General features: G+C 40.9%; 1 protein-coding gene across 1 annotated transcript in view; it reads left to right on the top strand.

Annotated features, from left to right (window-relative positions):
• Nucleotides 1–7723: 7723 nt before the first annotated feature.
• Nucleotides 7724–25341, top strand: part of LOC126473298 (uncharacterized) — a 220765-nt gene continuing 203147 nt past the window's right edge. The window contains exon 1 of the mRNA XM_050100268.1: nt 7724–7833. The gene's annotated coding sequence lies outside the window, so the exon portion shown is untranslated. The remainder of the gene's footprint in view (nt 7834–25341) is intronic.

The following is a 25341-nucleotide window of genomic DNA, read 5'->3' as shown; positions in this document are numbered from 1 at the left end:
ACGCCTAGAACCGCTCGGCCACTCCGGCCGGCGGAACTGCTTCATTCTGTGATAATTGGAGTTTGGATTACAATGTCTAGACGTCGGATTTTGGATCCCATATTTTTCAACGAAACAATAAACGCACGACGAGACTGCAGTGATATTCTGTACCCATTCATAGGAGAACTTGTGTTAAGTGAAATATTGAACGGTTATTTTCCACAAAATGGTGAAATCGCGCATACAGCTCGCGTTTCAATGTCACTGCTTGCTGATATTTTTGGTAATCGCATAATTTCACCGGGACTTTGGCCTACACGATCGCCTGACCTAACTCCACCTGATTTTTTCTTCTGGGGTACAGTGAAAGCAACTGTCTATAAAAACCGTCCAAAATCCATCGGTGAATTGAAAACTGCAATATCCACCTTCACTGGTTCTGTTACAGAAGAAATGTTAGAGCTTGTGTTTGGAAACATGATTAGACGAATTGAATTGTGTATTCAACAACAGGGGGGACAAAAATGGTTCAAATGGCTCTAAGCACTATGGGACTTAACATCTGAGGTCATCAGTCCTCTAGACTTAGAACTACTTGAACCTAAGTAACCTAAGGACATCACACACATCCATGCCCGAGGTATGATTCGAACCTGCGACCGTAGCAGCAGCGCGGTTCCGGACTGAAGCGCCTAGAACCGCTCTGCCACAGCGGCCGGCTACAGGTGGGGGAGGGGGGGGGGGGGCGCTTTCAACATTTAATGTGAAAATTTGTAAGTAAAAATGAATATTCAACAAATTAATAACTTGTATTTCACTGAGATTCATTTCGGTATATTCACTACGCCATACGGCACGCGCGGCTAACAATTGTTAAGTAGGCTGTTTATGTTTTCTTATTGGCAACGCCACATAGCGCTCTATATGAAAAATCACTGGCTGTGCTGTGTGCAGTCTGTGGGTAGTTTGCTTTGTTGTCTGCCATTGTAGTGTTGGGCAGCGGCAGCTGGATGTGAACAGCGAATAGCGTTGCGCAGTTGGAGGTGAGCCGCCAGCAGTGGTGGATGTGGGGAGAGAGATGGCGGAGTTTTGTAATTTGTCATGAACTGCTATATATATTATGACTATCAAGGTAAATACATTGTTTGTTCTCTATTAATATCTTTCATTTGCTAACTATGCCTATCAGTAGTTAGTGCCTTCCGTGGTTTGAATCTTTTATTTAGTTGTACTGCAGTAGTTCGAGTAATGAAGATTTTTGTGAGGTAAGTGATGTCTGAAAGGTATAGTTTAATGTTACCCAAAACCATTTATTTTTCAAGATTTTTGAATCACGAAGAAAGTTTTCCGTGATACATTTCATTCCATTGCTGTAATCTGTAACACCTGAGGGTATAATTACATTAATCCTCAGGGGGGTACACGCTTACTTTGTGTACCATGTGTTTGGCAAGCACAAGGAGCCCTAGCTAATATGGTATTTGCTTATACAAATTTACACATCGGTACCATATTTCTCTAACACACAAATTACACAGCTATCTGATCATTTAACTGAGAGATAAACATTTTTTTTACTACATCAGTGACATATGTTTACGTAATTACACAGTTGGATAACTTCACACTTATGAAATTGTATTTTGTCTGTACTTTGTGAAATGCTCATATTTTTCGGAACCATTGTGATACTATAAGAGCTTTGAATGATGTATTTGGTAAGGGAGCATGATTTTTAAAGTACATTTGAGGTAGATGACACTTTTGAAATGAGCAGAGAATTTTTTTGTAGGTTCAAAATATTCAGAAAGCTACGACGATTTTGAGATGTGATTGATCTGTTATGATGTTATTATTATGACGACGATGTGTATTATGCTGTTGAGGTATGTTTATAATCAATAAGCTGGTGCTATATGAGTTATTTGAGCATGCTATGTATCTGTTATCATGAAATATTGAAGAAGTGTCGACGAATAAGGTAAGGAATAATGAGTAGTGGTGACTCTGGTTTGTGAAAATGGTTGTTGGAAACCAACAATCGTACTTTAAGAGTTATGAAATGTGTGTATATGCGTGAATGTATCACAATGCTGGCGAAAATTTTTTGGACACTGTTATATTTACAGGATTTTGTTTCTACACATTTGTAACGCAAATTCTCAACCTGTGAAAATATCTTTATATGAGACTGTCACTGTAGCGAAAACTAATGTTGTAAATATTTAGGTAAGAAAGGTAAGTGACCGTGACGCAATTCATTGTGAGCGGCCAGGTGTGCCAGCCGCCTTGAGAAAAAGCCATTAGGTGGTAGAAAAAAAAAAGGGGAGGCCATTATCCTCGCTATCGACATTCCTTTGTAGAAAGCATCGTAAATATGACACTCTCAAACTTGAAAACATGATTACACTGTAGAGTTCTTAATTTATGATATTTACTGAAATGAAATGATGAGAAACATTTTATGTCTATTGTCTTGCTAGTTGAGAGAATTTTTTACTACTTACGAAATGCCACATGGCTATTGAACGATGTTCTTATGCTTTGCTTTGTACATAGTTGCTTATTTCATTTGATATCTAGTTTCTAGCTGCACTGCAGCATTGGTTAAAATAAAATTTTATAGATGTACTAATATAAATATTTTCTGTCTACAGATCGAGTAAATAATAATTTTTTTTCAAAAAAATGAGGGAGCACAAAAAGACATTTACCTTCACAGGAACTGCATTCATAATTTTCTTTTCAAGTACTTGGTAATTTCTTTTGTAGAATAAATTGTGATGCATCACTCTAGTGTTAAGATGTGACATAGGTATTAGACATGGCCATTTTTAGTGTAATATTTTTTCCGGCTTGAGCTATGTCATGTTTAGATATATGTTTTTTTTTATTTGCTGCTGCTGTTTGCCAGGCATAGTGTTACTGAATTTGAATTTGTGTTACTCTGCTAAGCTAGATTTATTTTTCTTGTTTGCTGCACAGTGCCTTACATTAGTTGTAATATTGCAATTGCTTTGCCTATTTAAATTTTTTGTCATTGATGTTTGTGTTAATTGTTTTGTGCTGCTGCATTGCCTCGTCCCTTAGTTTAGCATCTGAGCTCAGTAGATTTAAGTTAGCTTAAGAGGGGGTAGCCTATAAGAGAATGAGTTGCGATGAATTTGAAGAAATGCACTGAGAGGCTATACGAGAAAAGTACAGAAAGCAGGTATAGATAGGACTTTTGGAAATAATGAAGAACGAAGGGAGATCTCCGAACCGGGGAGATATTCGGCGAATGGAGTGGACTGCCTGTTACCCCGGCTCATATCCCATTGATCACGTATTGGTGCGTTAGGTGACGTGTTGCAATACGTCCGCATGCACCAGTAACCATCCAGCAGCTTGCAATTGCGTGGGTGGAGCAATGGACCGCCCTACCACAAGAATTCCTTACCAACCATGAGACAAGCATGGGAGCACGTTGCAGAGCATGTAGTGCCGCCCGTGTTTCATACACCTCAGTACCAGGTGTACAAGTATGAAACCGGAATTTCCCTATAGATGGTGCTAGCCGTCAGTGTAGGACCCGTGAGACCGCGTCTGCAGCGCCATCTGCTTCCTGTAACGGCTTACGACGAATGCCAACATACAGTAACCATACATCGGTATGTGTTTCGAATCCGTAAATATGTCGTATTTTGTGCCTACGAACTACGATTCGTTGACAACATTGCTTTTCTGTTGTCATTTGAAGAAAACTGTTGCAGAATCGCATCGAATGCATGTCGAAGCTTTAGGCGAACATGCTCTTTGGAAAACACAGTGTTTCGAGTGATTAAAAAAACTCAAAAGTAGTGATTTTGACGTGGGAAACGACGAGCGTGGGAAACTACCGAAAAAGTTCGAAGACAGCGAATTGTAGGCCTTATTAGATGAAGATGAAACTCAGACTCAAAAGAAACTCGCGGAACAATTGAATGTGACACAGAAAGCCGTTTCTCTTCGGTTGAAAGCTGTGATAAAGGTGCCAGAAGTGGGAAAATGGGTTCCGCGTGAACTGAATGAAAGACAGCAAGCAAATCGAAAGAGCACTTGTGAAATGCTGCTCGCCAGATACAAAAGAAAGGCGTTTCTCCATCGGATAGTGACAGGTGATGAAAAATGGATTTATTTTGAGAATCCTAAGCATCGTAAACCGTGAGTGAATCCAGGCAAGCCATCGATATCCAGTACAAGACCAAATCGCTTTGGAAAGAAGACAACGCTCTGTGTTTGGTGGGATCAGAAGTGTGTGATCTATTATAATCTGCTAAAACCTGGTGAAGCAGTTAACACTGATCGCTACCAATAGCAAATGATCGATTTAAACCGAGCATTACGTGGAAAACGACCAGAACATGGGAAAAGGCAACACAAAGTCATATTGCTCCATGATAGCTCACCATCACACACAGCAAAACGGGCCACGTAAACGATCGAAGCGTTCAGTTGGGAAGTATTAGGGTATGTGGCTTTTTCTCCAGACTTTGCTCCGTCCGATTATCAACTATTTGCATTAATGGAACACGTTTTCGCTGAACAACGTGTAATGTTGTGTGAGCCTCACTGCCCCTTTTTTTAACTAATTTGTGCCTGATTTTATTCTGAGAAGCTCAGTAATGTATTTAAATACCGTAAATGTAAATGTGATTCAAAAAGTACTTGAAGTGAAGTGAAGCGCAGCTGGACAGCAAGAAACTCTTTAGCGCGCAATCCCCGCAACGATAGTAGTTGTGAGTCTTTGAGTATGGACTCTAAAAAAAAAAGACAATTGATTTATTAAAAAAAAAGAGGACTCTTAATCTATATCTTGTGGAAAAGAGGACGTGTTGCTAGAGCGTCGCTCAGAACGTATTGTTACATTTAATGAAAATTGCTGTTTCAGTGATAAAACCGAGTGAAGTATTGTAATAGTTGCCAAACATTTATGTATACAAATTTTCTGGAAGTAAAGTATAGAAATATCTTGCTTTTGGAAAAGGAGGTTAACTTCATTGTTGTCGCCGGCTATCATTCGACAGAACTGTAAGTGTACAAAGTTCGCTAAAATACAGGAAATGAAATGCATTCTATATAGTTTTCATTCAATACGTAACAACCTCTCATAATTTCTTAGTTGCAGTAACTGTATTATGTTCTTGTATAATAGTATGGTGCTGAACTCCACTGACCAATTTTGATGCAGCAGGACGTGTAGTTTGAAGAAAATTTGTGTGCTAAGCAATCTCCTTAACAATCTGACTGATTCGCTTCGAAAGAAGAACCATTTTTTACAGGGTGACGCAGAGGTAGAAGAAATGTATAAGCAGCAATGCAGATTATTGTGAACAAAATATTGTTTATCAGTTTCAGACAACAGACGTACCTGGTAAGAATCATGTCGTGCCTTTGGTACTGTCCAGGGGACCATCACGAATCACGGTGACCTCTGTCATTGTTGTCTGTGAATGTGTCATTTCTGTTAGGCTCATTGCGTATTTCTTTCAGTTATCTTCTGTACCATACTGTAGCAGTTCCTTCTGTGTACAGGTCAAGTTTCATCGCGCTGTGTTACTTAACATGGGAAAGCAAAGAGAGCTTAACTGCAAATTTAAACGCAGCCAAAACCTCTCAGACAAACAGAAGCTAGACGATGTCAAAGTTAGCGTAAGGAGGGCTATGCGCGAAGCATTCAGTGAATTCGAAAGTAAAATTCTATGTACTGACTTGACAGAAAATCCTAGGAAGTTCTGGTCTTACGTTAAATTAGTAAGTGGATCGAAACAGCATATCCAGACACTCTAGGATGATAATGGCATTGAAACAGAGGATGACACGCGCAAACCTGAAATACTAAACACATTTTCCAAAGCTGCTTCACAGAGGAAGACTGCACTGCGATTCCTTCTCTAAATCCTCGCACGAACGAAAAAATGGCTGACATCGAAATAAGTGTCCAAGGAATAGAAAAGCAACTGAAATCACTCAACAGAGGAAAGTCCACTGGACCTGGCGGGGTACCTATTCGATTCTACACAGAGCACGCGAAAGAATTGCCCCCCTTCTAACAGTCGCAACGGAAGGTTCCAAATCACCGGGAAAGAGCAAAGGTGGTTCAAGTTTTCAAGAGGGGTCGTGGAGCAGATGAGCAAAACTATAGGCCCATATCTCTGACATCGATCTGTTGTAGAATTCTAGAATATGTTTCTTGCTCGCCTATCATGTCATTTCTGGAAACCCAGAATCTACTCTGTAGGAATCAACATGGATTCCGGAAAGAGCGATCGTGTGAGACCCAACTCGCTTTATTTGTTGATGAGACCCAGAAAATATTAGATACAGGCTCCCAGGTAGATGCCGCCTCATAAACAAAGTAAGAGCCTACGGAATATCAGACCAGCTGTGTGGTTGAATTGAAGAGCTTTTAGCAAACAGAACACAGCATGTTGTTCTCAATGGAGAGACGTCTACAGACGTTAAAGTAACCTCTGGCGTGCCACAGGGGAGTGTTGTGGGACCATTGCTTTTCACAATATATATAAATGACCTAGTAGATAGTGTCGGTAGTTCCATGCGGCTTTTCGCGGATGATGCTGTAGTATACAGAGAAGTTGCAGCATTAGAAAATTGCAGCGAAATGCAGGAAGATCTGCAGCGGATAGGCACTTGGTGCAGGGAGTAGCAACTGACCCTTAGCATAGACAAATGTAATGTATTGCGAATACATAGAAAGAAGGATCCTTTATTGTATGATTATATGATAGCGGAACAAACACTGGTAGCAGTTACTTCTGTAAAATATCTGGGAGTATGCGTACAGAACGATTTGAAGAGGAATGATCATATCAAATTAAATGTTGGTAAGGCGGGTGCTCATTGGGAGAGTCCTTAGAAAATGTAGTCCATCAACAAAGGAGATGGCTTACAAAACACTCTTCCGACCTATACTTGAGTATTGCTCATCAGTGTGGGGTCCGTACCAGGTCCGGTTGACAGAGGAGATAGAGAAGACCCAAAGAAGAGCGGCGCATTTCGTCACAGGGTTATTTGGTAAGCGTGATAGCGTTACGGAGATGTTTAGTAAACTCAAGTGGCAGACTCTGCAAGAAGGCGCTCTGCATCGCGGTGTAGGTTGCTGTCCAGGTTTCGAGAGGGTGCGTTTCTGAATGAGGTTTGGAATATATTGCCTCCCTCTTCTTATACCTCCCCAGGAGATGACGAATGTAAAATTAGAGAGATTCGAGCGCGCACGGAGGCTTTCCGGCAGTCGTTCTTCCCGCGAACCATACGCGACTGGAACAGGAAAGGGAGGTAATGACAGTGGCACGTAAAGTGTCCTCCGCCACACACCGTTGGGTGGCTTGCGGAGTACAAATGTAGATGTCGATGTAGCTACTTTTGTCTTCAAGTTTTGGACACCAGTGTAACAAAACGCTTCTCTCAAGAGGGATTGGAACGAAGTGGACTCGATGGAAGGAAAAGGAAAGTGACTGTAACATCTCCTCGTAGGATTCCCTTGTGGAGCGCAGCTTACGCAGTTTATCACCTTGAATGCACTGCAGTGTAACAGAGGACGGTGCACGCGATCCTCGCACGCAGCCACCAGTACCGGCGCCTGACTCACGGCCGGCCGTGGTGCTGCTTTCGGCACAACAGGTGTCGCGGCAGTAGGTATTAGCAGGCAGCGCTGAGCCTGTGATAACAGTCACCTGGGCCCGTAACGCAGTGTTCGGCGATAACGTAGTCCCGGCCGTGTCGCGCACCCAGTACTCAGTGTGTGTGTGAATGTGTTTGTGCTCGGACTAGCCAGACGCGCTTTCAGGAGGGCGCGTGGGAGTCGCAGCAAAGGTAAGGGACCAGTGCGAACCCCGGAGGCGGGTGTAAACCGACTCACAACACAGGCAACAACGCACTTCCAACAGCAAACCTCTTCAACGGAGTTGCTAGATCTCACTCAATATTGCACCACGCTTCAGAAAGTATTCGCACTCCTAGTAGAAATAACCTTGAAGCTTTGATGCGCTATGTGTGTTTTGAATGAAATCGAACGTTTAGGAAACTACAAAGACGCTCATTCTATGCGAAAGCTCTGGGGGAGACAAAGTAAATAGCTCGTCACTGTTATTGTCTGTTGTGCAATTAAACCCAGTGTTATGTATTTACGCCATACACGCAGATGCTGTCTATGCATGTAGCAGATGCTAAGAGCCCCGCGCTGTTACGGGTGTCACACTTTTTTTGGAGAAATTAACCATTATCTATTTATTTATATATGCCTTTATTTCACCTAGCAAGATCAGGGACTTCGTGTCAACTCTTACATCTAATTAAACATCCTTACTGAGTCATCAATAAAATTTTTAAAGTACATGAACAACATATAGGCTAATGATGAAGATAACAAAAATAATAATGATATGTGTAGTGACGAATACATGAAAGTTAAGAAATGCCACTCTTATTGACACTGTCTTCAACAATTTCCTAATTACTGTCTTGTGAGTAGTAACATCTAACATAAAATGTTGTTAGCAGTACAAAAGGAGCCAGTGTGGACAAGAAGTCGTCTGAACAGAGCAAGAACGAGAAATAATAGGGTAAGATTAGTACATGAAATAGAGGGAAAACTACAGAAATAGAAAGGGATGAGAAAAGCTTCGACAGTTTACAGTGTGACAAAAAGAAAACAGCTGGAACATGCCGAGGGGAAGCCGTGCCAACGATAACAGATAAAAAGCTTCCACTTGCTGCTGAATGCAGAGTGGTTTTGGATAAGACACAACTGTTAGGGTAATTTTTCCCAAAGCCGTGTGGCCGAAATGGAGAAGGAGAAAGACAAATTTTTAGTGTTATGAATGGGTACAACCAAGATAACGGACGTATCAGACCTTGTAATACAGTTGTGAAGCAATAGCTATTTGTTACGTGAGAGAGGCGTTGAGGACATCAGTGATTGACGGCGACTGTGGCCGAGCGGTTCTAGGCGCTACAGTCTGGAACCGATCTGCTGCTACGGTCACAGGTTCGAATCCTGCCTCGGGCATGGATGTGTGTGATGTCCTTAGGTTAGTTAGGTTTAAGTAGTTCTAAGTATAGGGGACTTTGACCTCAGATGTTAAGTCCCATAGTACTCAGAGCCATTTGAACCATTTGAACACCAGTAACTAAGAAACCGAAAATCAAGTCGCAGTTTTGAGATGAAAATAATCACACTGTTTAGGATTACAGGGGTTACACAAAAATGTGTAAACACCTCGAGTAATCCGTGCTTGAACATAAACACAGGTGCTAGCCAAGACTCCTGGTTGCGCTGTTGTATTTGACCACGAACAGCACCTGTGCAAAGTCCTCAATACGTTGCAAGCGTCGTCGAGATCAGAACAGTGTTCCGTGTAGTTGAGAGTGCGCTATGTACGAGCCAAGTGAATTCGAACCTCGGCACATTGTTGGTGTTCGTATTGTGGGTGCTTCTAACCGAGGGAACGAAGTGTTGGTGTTTCAAGAACCACCGTTTCGAAGATTCATGCAGCATAGAGGGAAGGCGGAAAAATATCATCTGCTATGCCACAACGCGGACGCAATATGTGTTTAGTGATCATTGAAGAAGACCGTGAACGATGATATGAGAACGACAGCTCAGAAGTCACTACAGAAGTGAATGTCGCACTCGAGAACAATGTCAGCACGAAAACAACACGAAGGGGACTCCATAAGCAGGGAATTGAAGGGCGAATTGGAATTAAAGAGATGCAGATGTCCGTAACCGGAAAACGTGGTGTCGAAGCCCTAAAACCTGGCCTATGGAGCAATGGAAGAATATCACTGGTCGGAAGAGTCTACTTTCACACTGTTTACAGTTTCCAGCCGAGTGCACGTCCCAAGAGTGAAACATGGCGGGGGTTCGGTGATTTAGGCAACCATGTCGTGGTATTTCATGGGCCCTATGGTTACTGTGCAAGGTTGCATTACTGCCGAGGATTTTGTGACCATTTTGGCTGATCTGGTCCGTCCCAAGGCATAGTGTTTGATGCACGATGGTGATGATGTATTCCAGGACGATAGAAGACCCCCTGTTCATGCCGCTCGTATCGTCCAGGACTGGTTTAGTGAGCACGAGGATGCATTGTTGGATCTTTCCTGGCGACCACAGTTACCAAATCTCAATATTACTGAGCATTGTGGTCTACTTTGGAAAGAAGGGTGCGTTATAGCTATCCACCTCCATCATCATTAGCCGAACTCATATTTTGCAAGAAGAAAGGTACAAGATTCCTTTGAGAATCGTCCGCAGCTTGTTGTCGTGGGGTAGTGTTCTTGCTTCCCGCGCCCGGGTTCCCGGGTTCGATTCCCGGCGGGGTCAAGGGATTTTCTCTGCCTCGTGATGACTGGGTGTTGTGTGATGTCCTTAGGTTAGTTAGGTTTAAGTAGTTCTAGGGGACTGATGACCATAGATGTTAAGTCCCATAGTGCTCAGAGCCATTTGAACCTTTGAAAACCTGTGTTTACCCACTCCGCACCGACTGGAGGTAGTTTTGAATGCCAACGAGTTTCCTACACCGTATTCAGCACGCTAATGTGTTTTGCTTTGGTGTTCACATATTTTTGTCCACCCCATCCCCCTTTTCCCCCGTATGTGCAATATTTTTAAAGCACTGGAAATAATTGATCATTGAAATAAAAATTATGTGGCATTTCGAATGTTTCAATAATACATTTCACGTGATTCTGTTTTTATTAACGCATATATAACGTATTACAAATTAGCATATGAGTTTCATTTACATATTCTGTTCCACTATTGTCTGATACGCATGAACTACACGACAGTAGCAAAGTGAATTCGATACATTGTCGTTACATATTGTTTGTCACCAAAGCTCGCCTAAAAATCGTCTGTTGATACGCCCCTCATACCAAACGACGCAGGACGTCGCACAGCCAGAATACTTCCAACGTCCGACAGCCATTCGTTAGAGTTAAAATTACTGAGACTCCTGCTTATTGCTGTTTTGTGTACCTTTCACCAATTTTGAATTTGAGCACGAAGTGTCTTTACACAATGTTTGTTTACGATGTTTCAAGACTTTTCTGTAAACCTTTCATACATACTTTTATGGTAACGCCACTCAGATACATCAGTATTCCACAAGCACAACGTAGATTATTCTGTCTTAGTCGGTGTGTCACGTTGTACTGTACGCTATTGTCTTATTGTACCGTGAAATTTTGTTCTGTCACGTTTTACTGTACGCTATTGTCTTATTGTACGTTGAATTCTTTGTAATGTTACCATTTACCCATTTAATACCCATTTAACTTTTTAATGTGACCCGTAACCATTTGGAATCAATTTTGAGACAGTCTGCAGCAGTCAGTGCCTGCTCTGCATGCCGGTAATTTTGGCGATGGTAAAAATCTGGAGAAGTGGTTGCCGTGCACTCTCCACGAAGTGAAACAAGAGATGAGCACCCTGTGTAAACCCCAAGTCGGTAGGTGTCTGAAAGTTTCATTCCAAGTTGTGAGTGGTAAGACTTAGTAAACAATAGTTTTCTTCTTCGTGTATGTACGGAGCTAGTAAAAGTCAACTGTGACTTGTAGCTTTAATGACTTGAGGAATGTTGATTACGTTGCTGAGATAATGGTTCAAAAATTAAGCTATACGGAAAAACAGGAATTTATTAACCTGTTATATTAATTTAAGTGCTAGGAAGTCTTTCCTGAAGGTTCACACATCAAAAAAAGTTTTGCATCACCTCGGTTGCGACAGTTCCGGAACTTGTACAGAAAATCGGGAAATATATCGACATAAACATCATTTCTGCATTTTTTATTGCTCATGAAAACCACACACTGCATACTTTACCACCATACAGCGAGACCTTCAGAGGTAGTGGTCCAGATTGCTGTACGCACCGGAACCTTTAATGCTCAGTAGCACGTCCTCTTGCAGTGATGCATGCCTGTATTCGTCGTGGCATACTATCCACAAGTTCATCAAAGCACTGTTGGCCCACATTGTTCCACTCCTCAACGGCGATTCGGGCGTAGATCCCTCAGAGTGGTTGGTGGGTCACGTCGTCCATAAATAGCCCTTTTCAATCTATCCTAGGTATGTTCGATAGGGTTCATGTCTGGAGAACATGCTGGCCTCTCTAGTCGAGCGATGTCGTTATGCTGAAGGAAGTCATTCACAAGGTGTGCACGATGGGAGCGCGAATTGTTGACCATGAAAACGAATGCCTCGCCAATATGCTGCCGATACGGTTGCACTATCGGTCGGAGAATGGCATTCACGTATCGTACAGCAGTTACGGCGCCTTGCATGACCACCAGGGACGTACGTCGGCCCCACATAAGGCCACCACAAAACAGCAGGGATCCTCCACCTTGGTGCACTCGTTGGACAGAGCGTCTAAGGCGTTCAGCCTGACCGTGCCACCAAATACGTCTCCGACAATTGTCTGGTTGAAGGCATATGCGACACTCATCTGTGAAGAGAAAATGATGCCAATCCCGAGCGGTCCATTCGGCATGTTGTCGGGCCCATCCGTACCGCGCTGCATGGTGTCGTGGTTGCAAAGATGGACCTCGCCATGGACGACGGGAGTGAAGTTGTGCATCATGCAGCCTATTGCGCACAGTTTGAGTCGTAACGCGACGTCTTGTGGCTGCATGAAAAGTAATATTCAACATGGTTCCTCCGAGCCATAATCCGTAGGTAGTGGTCAGCCCTTGTGACGCCAATTGAGGAGCTGCTTGACCGAGAAATAGCAGCACCGGTCACGAATACTAACGACGGCTGAGAGAGCGGTGTGCTGACCACATGCAACACCATATCTGCATCAAATGACGCCTATCGGCTGAGGATGACAAGGCAATCGATCTGTACCGTTGGGCCTTCCGATGCCTGTTCAGATCGTAGTGTTAGGTACCCTTCGACGCTCGAAGGAACTAAGAAACTGTTGCTAGAAGAGGAGCAACTTCTTTCCATAATCTTTGCAGAATTTTATAGGTATCTCATCTGGTCCTGATGCACTTCCAGCACTAAGCTACTATGGTTGCTTTTCTACTCTTAGGTTGGTTATCTCGATGTCATGTATGTCACTTCGACGTTCAAAGTTGCTCACCAAGAATCTTAAACTTTTCGTTAAATGTGAATAAGAATGCCCAATGAAGAGCCATAGAAACTGGTACACCTGCCTAATATCGTGTAGGGCCCCCGTGATCACGCAGAACTGCTGCAATACGACGTGGCATGGACTCTACTAATGTCTGAGGTAGTGCTGGAGACAATTGACACCATAAATCCCGCAGGGCTGCCCATAAATCAGCAAGAGTACAACGGGGTGGTGATCTCTTCTGAGCAGTATGATGCAAGGCATCCAAGATATGCTCAATAATGTACTTGTCTGGGGAGTATGGTGGAGAGCAGAAGTTTTTCAACGCGGAAGAGCGTTCCTAGAGCCAACCTGTAACAGCTCTGGACGTGTCTCAACAGCAGTAGTAGCCCTTGGGCGGCCTGAGCGAGGCATGTCATCGACAGTTCCTGTCTCTCTGTATCTCCTCGATGTCCGAACATCGCCTTGGTTCACTCCGAGACGCCTAGACACTCCCCTGGTTGAGAGCCATTCCTGGCACAAAATAACAATGCGGACGCGATCGAACCGCGGTACTGACCGTCTAGGCATGGTTGAACTACAGAAAACACGTGCCATGTACCTTCTTCCTGGTGGAGTGACTGGAACTGACCGGCTGTCGGACACCCTCCGTCTAATAGGCGCTGCCCATGTATGGTTGTTTACATCTTTGGGCGGGTTTAGTGTCATCTCTGAATAGTCAAAGGGACTCTGTCTGTGATATAATATGCACAGTCAACGTCTGTCTTCATGAGTTCTGGGAAGCGGAGTAATGCAAAACATTTTTTGATGTGTGTATTTATTTGGACTGTAGTCTTGTGTGGAAGTGAAAAGTGGACCATAGGCAGTTAAGAAGATAGAACCTTTTTAAATGTGATCCTATAGAAAAGCGCTGGAAATTAGGTGGATAAGTCAGATAACACAGGAGAAGGTACTGAAACGAATTGGAGAAAAAAGAAATTTATGACATAGTGTGACTAAAGGAAGTGACTGGTTGATAGGACGTATACTGGGGCATCAAGTAATGGTCAATTCGGTAATTGAAGGATGTGTGGGAGTAAAAATTGTGGGAGGCGACCAAATCCAGTAAGTTGGTTTAAATGGATGCAGGCTGCAGCAGTTACGTAAAGAGCCTTGCACAGGATGGAGTAGCGTGGAGAGCTGCATGAAACCAGTTTTCGAACTGAAGACCACGACAGCAGCAGCATCTGCTAGTGCTTAAATTGCGCACGTGGAAACATTTAATCAGACGTTATCTTTACACACTATATGGAAGTGAAATATAAAATTTAGAAAATATGAGTACATATAGCGACTTTAAGTCGTTACTAAATATACGATCCGCCTGCATTTCTAAAACCGTCAACAGTAATCTGAAATTGTTACCACATCCACTGTGTCAACGTTCGTTTTTGCACGTAAAAAATTTCTGTGAAATTTCTTATCACGAAAGTAAAAAAACTGCATCGATGTGCTGCGAGTATTGCGCCTGTGTGCGTTGGAAGAATACACTAGAAGAATATTCCGTCTCTCCTTTGAGAAAATATCGCCGCCTGCAGATAATCTTGGATGCCAACGAAATTTTCGCTTTTGCTCTCAAGCCCCGAAACGTTCGCGCAAGTTCGCAACGTGTTACGGAAACTAGAGACAGCTTTTTCACGCAACTAATTGTAATTCCTCCCACTGATAATAGTTTTCGAAATAACTCAATCTGGCAACTTCGCAGTTTCTGTTGTATAAACAGATTATAAAATGAACCTACTTCTTAGAGGACTAATTACAGCAATAACACATGAAAATATTTTCAGGAGCCGTTATTTTAGTCCAAGCAAAATTTATTTTCGAGTTTTTCTATGCAGACGTACGCCAAAATCGTTGTTTCACGTTTTCCCACGTAGAACTGTCGGCGGAGGAAGGAGACTTTATTTATCTTTACGCTCGGTTTCTTTGTTAAGGAGTTGAGGACTTTGTTATTAAAGAAAACAGCCAAATAATAAGTGATAACAGCCAGGTATCAATGTATTTAATAATTAGTTTCTTAAAGTAGCTCAGAAGAATGGCACGGACAGCTGAAGGGATGAAGCAGTAAAATTCTCTCGTGTGCAAGGAGCAATGCTTCATACATAAGACAAATTACAATTACTCGATGCTCTGCCAAATATATAAGAATTTAGTTAACTCCAAAACCAACTATTCCGAACATGGTAACATCTTGGGTTAAGTACCAACATATTCTTCACATTTATACAATGTTTTTAATCACATAAGCAGAACACATCACTATCAATGGGAATATTTCGAGACAGATTGAAATATGCAATTGTAAGACCCCTTCATAAGAAAGGTAGTAAAACAGATATAAATAATTACCGACCAGTCCTACTATTTACCTCCATCTCGAAGATAATGCTAAGAATTATGTATGCAACAACCCATGACACACCCCTCTCAAAAGAAGATACTGAATCTGTCTCAATGAAACTGAGATTTCAGAGTGGTAACAATCACTACAGGTGTACCATAGGGATCGATATTTCATCCGTTCTTGTTACACATACATGATCTTCCTTCATACACCCATGATGCAAATAGTTCTCTTTGCTTACGGTACAAGTATTATAATCAAGCCTAATTGAGTAACTTCCATACTTGTAAACGTAAATAACATTTTCTTGAAAACTAATAACAGGTTCCCTGCAAATAGACAGTCACTGAATTCAGATAAAACATAATGTATGTAATTAAGTATTGCACGAGACATGACCATATCCCTAGAAATACTGCAGGAGGGACAATCAGTTAAGGAAACAGAACGTTCTAAATCCTTAAATGATCATATTACTAATAACCTGAACTTGGAATCACATTTTACAGATAATGTTTAAACTTTTGCATTACGGATAATATCATATTTTGGAGATGAAAGCATAGAAAAGTTGACTTGCTTTCCTGTTTTAATTCACTAATGCCTTGTAGCATCATAAGCAGAGCTAAGTCGTCATTGAGGAAAAAAGTGTTTGTTGCACAGACGCCTCCAGTAAGGATAAAGTATAGTGCACACTCTACACGGAGCTGACCAAAGTCATGGGATACCTCCTTAACATCGTTTCGGACCTCCATCTGCATGTCGTAGTGTCCAGTAGTGCCCTGACTAGACGTGGCATGGACTCAACAAGTCACTGGAAGTCCCCTGCAGAAATGTTGAGCCATTCTTCCTCTATAGCCGTCTATAATTGTGAAACTGTTGGCGGTACAGGATTTTGTGCACGAACTGACTTCTCGATTACATGCCGTAAATGTTCGACGAGATTCATATCGGGCGATCTGGGTTTCCAATAATTCGCTCGAATTGTTCAGAATGTTCTTCAAACCAATCTCGACCAACTGTCCCCCGTTGAGATTGCCCATTGTCATCCACAACAAATGCGTCCTTGTTTGGTGACATGAAACCAATGAATGGCTGCAGATGGTCCCCTAGTAGCCGAACACAACCATTTCCACTCAATGGTCGGTTTAGCTGTACCACAGACCCAGTCCCCTCCATGAAAACACAGCCCACACCGTTCGGGAAACACCAACAGTGCCTTGATGACAACCAGAGTCCGTGACTTCGTGGGGTCTCCACCACATTCGAACCCTATAATCAGCTCTTACCAACTGAAATTGGGACTCATCTGACCAGGCCACGGTTTTCCACTCGTCTAGGGTCCAACCGACATGGCCACGAGATTAGGAGAGGCGCTGCAGGCTATGTCGTACTGTTACCAACGAATACGTTCATTGTACGTTCTACATTGATTTCTGCGGTTATTTCACACAAGCGTGAGTAAAGACAGCTGGCAGACTTCGGTTTATTGGTAGAAACCAGGAGAAGTGCAGTCAGTCTACAAAAGAGGTTGCTTACAAATCACTCGTGCGACCTGTTCTAGAATATTGCTCAAGTGTCTGGGACCCGTACCAGATAGGACTAACAGAGGATATTGAACGTATACAGAAAATGGCAGCACGAATGGTCACAGATTTGTTTAATTCGTGGGAGAGTGTCACAGAGATACTGAAGGAACTGAACTGACAGACTCTTGAAGACAGACGTAAACTATCCGGAAAAAGTCTATTAACAAAGTTTCAAGAACTGGCTTTCAATGATTACTCTAGGGATATGCTACAACCACCTACATATTGCTCACTTAGGGATCGTGAGGTTAAGATTAGAATAATTACTGCACGCACAGAGACATTCAAACAATCATTCATCCCGGGCTCTATATGTGAATGGAACAGGAAGAGACCCTTGTAAGTGGTACTATGGGACGTACCCTCTGCCATGCATCTCACGGTGGTTTGCAGAGTATAGATACAGACCTAGATGTAGATAATACTGTCAACTGATACATCAAACACGAGACCCTAATTTGATTCACATGATATTGAAACGTAAGTATTTAACGCATTGTGACAACTCTACGCAAACGCTGCTTCTCTCGGGCGTTGAGTGAAGGCCGTCGATCAGTGCGTTGTCCGTGGCGAGCGGTAATGACTGAAATTAGGTATTCTTGGTACACTCTTGACACTGTGGATGGCGGAATATTGAATTCCCTAACGATTTCCGAAATGTAATTGTCCATGCGTTTATCTCCAAGCACCACTCCGCGCTCAGAGTCTGTTAATTCCCGTCGAGCGGCCGTAATCGCATCCGAAACCTTTCCTCATGAATCACCTGAGTACAAATGACAGCTCCGGCAATGCACTGCCCTTTTATACTTTGTAAAGCGACACTACCGCCATCTGTAAATGTGAATAACGCTATCTAATGACTTTTGTCATCTCAGTATAGGAACTCTTGTAGAGTTCGATTTACTGAAATCAGCCTCACCGGTACATTTACTCTCTAATCACTTTTGTCGTTAACAATAAATCACCGTTCAACAGTAACATTCGTAAATACAGTACTATACTCTTTTCGTCATAAGAATAAACCTGTTGTAAACATTCTACATCTACATCATACTCCGCAAGCCACCTGAAGATGTGTGGCGGAGGGTACCTTGAGTACCTCTATCGGGTCTCCCTTCTATTCCAGTCTCGTATTGTTCGTGAAAAAGAAGATTGTCAGTATGCCTCTGTGTGGGCTCTGATCTCTCTGATTTTATCCTCATGGTCTCTTCGCGAGATATACATAGTAGGGAGCAATATACTGCTTGACTCCTCGGTGAAGGTATGTTCTCGAAACTTCAACAAAAGCCCGTACCGAGCTACTGAGCGTCTCTCTTGCAGAGTCTTCCACTGGAGTTTATTTATCATCTCCGTAACGCTTTCGCGATTACTAAATGATCCTTTAACGAAGCGCGCTGCTCTCCGTTGGATCTTCTCTATCTCTTCTATCAACCCTATCTGGTACGGATCCCTCACCGGTGAGCAGTGTTCAAGAAGTGGGCGAACAAGTGTACTGTGACATACTTCTTTTGTTTTCGGACTGCATTTCCTTAGGATTCTTCCAATGAATCTCAGTCTGGCATCTGCTTTACCGACGATTAATTTTATATGGTCATTCCATTTTAAATCACTCCTAATGCGTACTCCGAGATAATTTATGGAATTAACTGCTTCCAGTTGCTGACCTGCTATATTGTAGCTAAATGATAAAGGATCTCTCTTTCTATGTATTCGCAGCACATAACACTTTTCTACATTGAGAGTCAATTGCCATTCCCTGGACCATACGTCAATTCGTTGCAGATCCTCCTGCATTTCAGTACAATTTTCCGTTGTTACAACCTCTCGATGTACTACAGCATCATCCGCAAAAGCCTCAGTGAACTTTCGATGTTATCCACAAGGTCATTTATATATATTGTGAATAGCAACGGTCCTACGACACTCCCCAAGTATTCTTCCGTGTTTGCTTGAATCCCATTGGATTTCGTTTCACGTGGAGCGTAAACCAAGCTGTGTCCAGTACAGTCAAGTACGATTACAAGGATATGTTTTATACTGTGCTACATGCACATAGACTGAGTGATAATATGGGACAGCAGCTTTAACCGCGCATTAAACTAGGACTGCGCTGGACAGCCAGCTGATCCAACTAACCTGCAATGATGTGAGCAGTTGTAGTTCAGGCGTAAAAAGAGACCATCAAAGAAACAGTACCGTATGGTTTCGAATGTCATTTAATTTTTAAAGGGAATGAAATAATATTCGGCAAAACTCCAGCACTAACGAACACTATGTATCGTAGGTAGCCAGACGGAAAACATAAAATGTTCTCGTTCTCACCTAACGTAGAATTCTAATTACAATCAAGAGTGATGAAATTCTTGACTTCACCACAGGGTAATTTTTCTGAGCGAGCTATGTGTGATGCAAAAGCATACTGCAGGGATTTCACTGTTCTGTTGACTATGGAAGCCACTGAAGGTAATAAATACAGCCAGTCTCTGGTAATCCTTTAGCTCCTTCCTTATCCGAATCCGAGAAATACATTTCAGTTCTGGAACTATCATCTGCTACGTTGATAACGAGTAGATCAACAACAGAATCCGCGAACCCACCCAGGCGCCGCATTTTTTCCTCTTCTTTTATGACGTGCCGTTCTACGAGTATATGCCGCCAGCGTTCGGCAGTGACGCGTGGAAAAGCTGCGCGCGTTAGTTCCAGTACGTCTGTCAGCTTAACAGTCTTGTTATTTCTCAGGCCAAATTCCTTAACTTGGCTCCAGATCAGTTCTGCTGGGTTCTTATTGTAAAGGTACAGTGGCAAATGTAAGAATGCAGCGCTTCTGTGGTGTGCTCGATGCTGTGAAAATTATTGTTTTCATGTTTCTACGAGACTTACCACTCTGGTTCGTGTGAGACTACATCTGTGGTGTAAAATAATGGACATAGTCCAAATAAAGAGTATTTCGTTTTTCATTTTTGGCATAAAAAATTAAATTGTTATGTTTTCTTAAATTGAGCAGTCTTTATTGACAACGCCATCCGCTTAAAGCGAACGCCACTTCTGACATTTAGTGACCTGAGTACATGTCGAACGCCGGGCAGAAGGTTTTGATTTTATTAACAATCTTTCATAAAATATCGATTATTAAGAATTTGTATTTGAAACCAAAATCGGAATTTCGCGTGCAATCTGTAATTACCAACAAGAAGACGTGCATTATTCATAAAAAATGACTGTGAATTTTACTGTTACGAGATGTAGGTATTTCAAATTGAACGAAAAAATGTGACAAACGCAAGACTCACCAGCGATCCATGAATTGCACTTAGTTATCTATCTGCTACACTACTGAGTCCGCTACACATCCAATTCGTATCTGTATCCCAACTGTATGAAATACAGTCCCACGAAAACTTCATATCCGATTTTTATGTAAATTTATGGAAAACATTAAGGACAACCTACTTGTTGGCACTTTTCAACCGTGTTCCACACGTGTTTTTCACTTCGGAACAGGAAGTAGCGTAAGCCATTTTCAGACTGCGTGTTAACAGCGCGACAATCAGAGCGCAAAAGTACAGAGAGTGTGACTGTACACTACTTTTGAAATAAAAACTACGTAGCTAAAGCGTGATTAAGAAAAAAGTTGATGTATGTTAATACATTAGAATATCTTAAAGTTCCACTTAACGTAACTTACAATATATGTAATACATAAGTAGGACCTACTTCGAAGAGTGTAACAACACCAGTGTACTTGTGCTACGGCTCCTGATCAGTTATCGCATTTGTGTTTGTTTATATCCGATTTATTCTTGTAATGAACAGAGTACAGAAGGAGAAATGACATAACATCTACCACTAGGCAGTAGTGTTGCTCATAATGGAGTGATGTATTCAGCTGTACAAATCTTGGATAACCTGCCGAGTGAAGTAAAGAATTTAGCGGATAATAAAATTAACTTCAAACATAAACTGAAATCATATCTGCTTCACAAACCCTTCTACTTCATAGAAGACCTTCTGAATGTGTAGTAATATGATTTTGAGCGCGTGTGTGTGTAAGAGACAGAGAGAGAGATTGAATTAATTAATCACTAACTTATAATACATACTAACTAATCACGGTTTCAAACTAATTCATTGTCATTAAACTCCGAAAATAGCCACTGTATGCAGTTGAGAACCTGTAAAAGAAATCCTTCCAACATGTGTGTAACATATGAAGACACGCAGATAAAAGAGGTTGCCAATGCTAATTTGAGGGGTTTACTGCTTGACAATAAGTTTAGTTGGGAAGAGCATACCACAGAATTGCTGAAGGGCCTAAACAAGTCTGTTTTTGCAATGCGAATGATGTCAGATGCGTGAGATGTGAATACATAAAAAAAACTTGCATACTTTGCTTACTTTCATTCTATTGTGTCTTATGTAATCATATTCACGGGTAACTCGTCAAACCGAGCAAAAGTTTTTAGAGGGCTAAAGAGTGTAATAAGACTCATTTGTGGTGTAAATTCAAGAACATCATGTAGAAACTTTTTCAAGAAATTGCGTAGTCCAACTATTGCTTCTCAATATATTTATTCCTTAATGAAATTTGTTACAAATAATATACCTCTATTTCCAGTCAATAGCTCAGTATATGGTCTCAATGCCAGGAATAAGAACAATCCACTTGAAAACCTAAAATCACTTACCTTGGTCCAAAAAGGGGTCCAATATTCAGGAACAAACGTTTTCGTTAATTGCCAGCAACTATTAAAACAGTTTAAACTGAGTTTGAAAGACTTTTTGATAGGCAACTCCTACTCTTTAGATGAACATATTAACAGGGACTGTTAAACCGGCGTAAGCAAAAATATCTGTTAGATATCAGTTTTGACAGCTCGTATTTTGTGTATGATAAATTTATTAAAAGTGTATTAGTATGTATCATTCTGACAGTGTATTAATTCTGTAAATATTAGTATTTCCAGTTTATTTTAATATATTAACATATCTTGTCGATCTCCAGACAAGTTATCAGGGAAGTGAGTATTATATTCAAATCTTCTATATTTTTTATGTTATACTTTCTGACATGTTCCATACCAACGAGAATCATCTCATTTCTGGGTCCATGGAACGAAAACTGAGTCTGATCTATCCTAATCTAATCTAACTGTATCCCGATTAAAAAGAAATTAAAAATGACTTAAGGATTAATGTAAATGGTCAGTAGTTTGCCATATTTTTCGCCTGAAGATGTATTATTATTTTAAAACTAACTCGTTCCATATCATAGATGTCGTAACTACGATCAACGGAACGTGCAAATAACTAACAAACTAATTTTTAAAATAGTTTTTCTTGCCGCGCTTCGTACGCTAGTGGAATGGGCATAAACCGCAATCTCTGTTGAAGGTAGAAATACCGTCTGTCGTGCGCATCACAGTGCTTTGCATGGTATGAATGCAGATGTAGAAAAACATGTCACATTTCCAAAACCCTGTAGGTATAGTGCGTGCAAATTATTACTCAACCCCTCTCCGATTCTACCATTACTATTCTTCTCTCTCTCTCTCTCTCTCTCTCTCTCTCTCTCTCTCTCTCTCTCTTTCTTCACGAAATGATTCGAACCTCGACTTTCTCGCAGAATTTTTAGTTAAAATATTAGAGTAGGAAAAATAGATGCATGCGGCTGTAAGAGTAAATGAAGCGTTGAAATGTAGTGTGTTTCCAGCTGGCACAAATATTGCTATATATAGCGGTCAAGGTTTAGAAAAGTCTGTTAATGAAAGTCTTTTAATGACCCTTTCTTGGACATTAATCAACGATTTCTTGCTATTTACTGATACCACATATTGAAAACACGTTGTTGTTCAGGAACTGTGTGAGGCTTCAACCCGCCTGAAACTTAAAGTACAGTAACGCGGATGCGGAAGACGTTGACTACCTTAAATACTCGAGGGTACAAGCTGATCAGTACCAGTTGATCACAAACTCTGGTGCGAAGAGAGTATCGCTTATGGACTGAAACGTGTAAGGAAATCATTATTTGCAATGTGGGAGATATGAGACATAGGCGGAATAAAAACAAAATTTCTTGCACACTCGTTTACTTTCGTTCCATAGCTTTACACAGCATCATAGGTTGGGGTTCAATGCAACCTAAAATTTTTCAGATAAAAAACGCGTGATATACGAATTATTCGTAACTTCAGTTGTAAATCGACCCGTAAAAATCTTCTCAAAGATTGAAAATATTAACTATTGATTAATTATCAATGTCAAGTTTGTTTTCGTGGCCATCCTCCGCAGCAAGCAGAGAAATACTTGTTTTGTAAATAGAACCGCCTTTTCCTGGATAAATAAATTAAGTGGCAACTGGAAAAGGCGGTTTTATTTACAAAACAAGTATAATTATCAATGTGTTTATGCTTTATGACTGTATGTTAAAAAGTCAACGATTATATTAATTTGTAAAAGTGACGAAGGTTATTTTTTTCCCTTGCTTCACACGTTTCAGGACCATTTCTTTAAGGACCTGTGAAGTGAAATTGAAGATTAGCGTATTAATTCATGCGCAAAATATGTATGCTATAATGATTATCTAACGAGATATACGCTCATAAAATCTTCTCTGTGTGTGTCTACGGAAGGAACAGTTACTATTCTTTAATTTAAATTTAAATTGATTCATTGTCAAATACACTTATATGAGAAACATCAAATACTTATTCCAACACTGATTTTATTCATTAACTGAAAGATATAACAAAAGCAGTAATCTAAACTACTGACTATTCCACCAAACGCAATTAAATGATATAGTGGTTAAGATACTGGACTCACATTCGAGAGGACTTTGCTTCAAATGCTCATCCGACCATCCAGATTTAGGTTTTCCGTCAGTTCCCTAAAACATTTTTGTCGGATTCCAGTACGATCTATTTGAAAAGGACTCAGCGTTTCCTCTCCCAAACTAAGCTTGTGCTCCTTATCAATTGGACTGTTAACACTGAACTTACTTCTTTCCTGGAATAAAGTTGCCCTGTTCCTACACAAAACTTGCGCTGAGGAGAATACGAATATATAACATAATCACTAAAAAAAAAAGTAAAGAGATTTGTTACCTGAAACTATTAGAATGTCCTCGCCTTCTGTTTTGTATCATGAGTACAAATTACTAGGCAATAGTTTATTGCCTCAAATATCCAAAAGATGAGACGAAATATTTACAATCATAGCTAAGACTACTTAACTCACAACTAAGATAAGATACATCAGTTTTTCCCTGCAGGTGCAGTTCGGATGAAGTGCATAGAATTCTTGAAGATAATTACAGTTTTAACTATAACTTTATCTCCAATGAATCTTCCGCAATGTATAGCTGACAGTAAAGAATGCTATTGCGATGCAGTAAACAGACGGGAAATCACATGTATATACAAAGAAAATCATGATAAGGTTGTTACCGTTATCATTTATGAGATACGAAAATCTCGAGACAGTCGGCTGAAATAGTTACTGAGATATAACATTCCAAGTAAAAGTTAATCTCACCCTAGAAACCGTCGTAAGATATTTCCTTGTTGATTATTTTGTCTTGGTCAGGTTTTTGATAGCTTCAGTTATAAAATGGATGCACAAGACCACAACTGCGTTACAATTACGAGTATATAGCAAGCGCAGGTATCTCTTTCAAAAAAATTCGAAAACACACTCTGTGAACTGTATACTTTTACTTTTGAATAGTAAGAGTTGGTGGAGCCTCCATACTCTTGGAAAAGGCCTCAGAATGCAAACAAAAACTTCAAGAAACCTATAGCATATACAAAGAAAAAATTAAGCACAGATTGCTGGCGCCTCTGGAAAATACGTCAGTGTTTACTTCGCCCACTTTCAGACACCAGAGTTAATTAAATTATAAAAATTAATTTCAATTATCTGTCGTACACGTACAATTTTTTTTACATATTCTCTGATCTTATTGGTCAAAATATCCAAGCGCTACATTAGAAACGGTGTATAAAGAAAGTGCCCCATATTCTTCCAATGGATAGTACTGGTCAAAACGAAAAGAAAGCCCTGAAAATATATACTGGTGTGGAAAACTCAATGACAAAAGGAACTTTCGCATGATGTCATTGCCAAGTAATATAGCTCAACGAAACTTGGACTAAAACTGCTACAGTATAGCACAGAAGGTTACTGAAAGAAACACGTATTGAGACGAACAGAAATGACACTTTTATTCAAAGACAATATTACACTGACGTCATCGCGATTCATGATG

The sequence above is a fragment of the Schistocerca serialis genome, chromosome 4 (assembly GCF_023864345.2).
Source record: "Schistocerca serialis cubense isolate TAMUIC-IGC-003099 chromosome 4, iqSchSeri2.2, whole genome shotgun sequence".
NCBI lineage: Eukaryota > Metazoa > Arthropoda > Insecta > Orthoptera > Acrididae > Schistocerca > Schistocerca serialis.
This window is presented reverse-complemented; position numbering and strand designations above follow the sequence as displayed.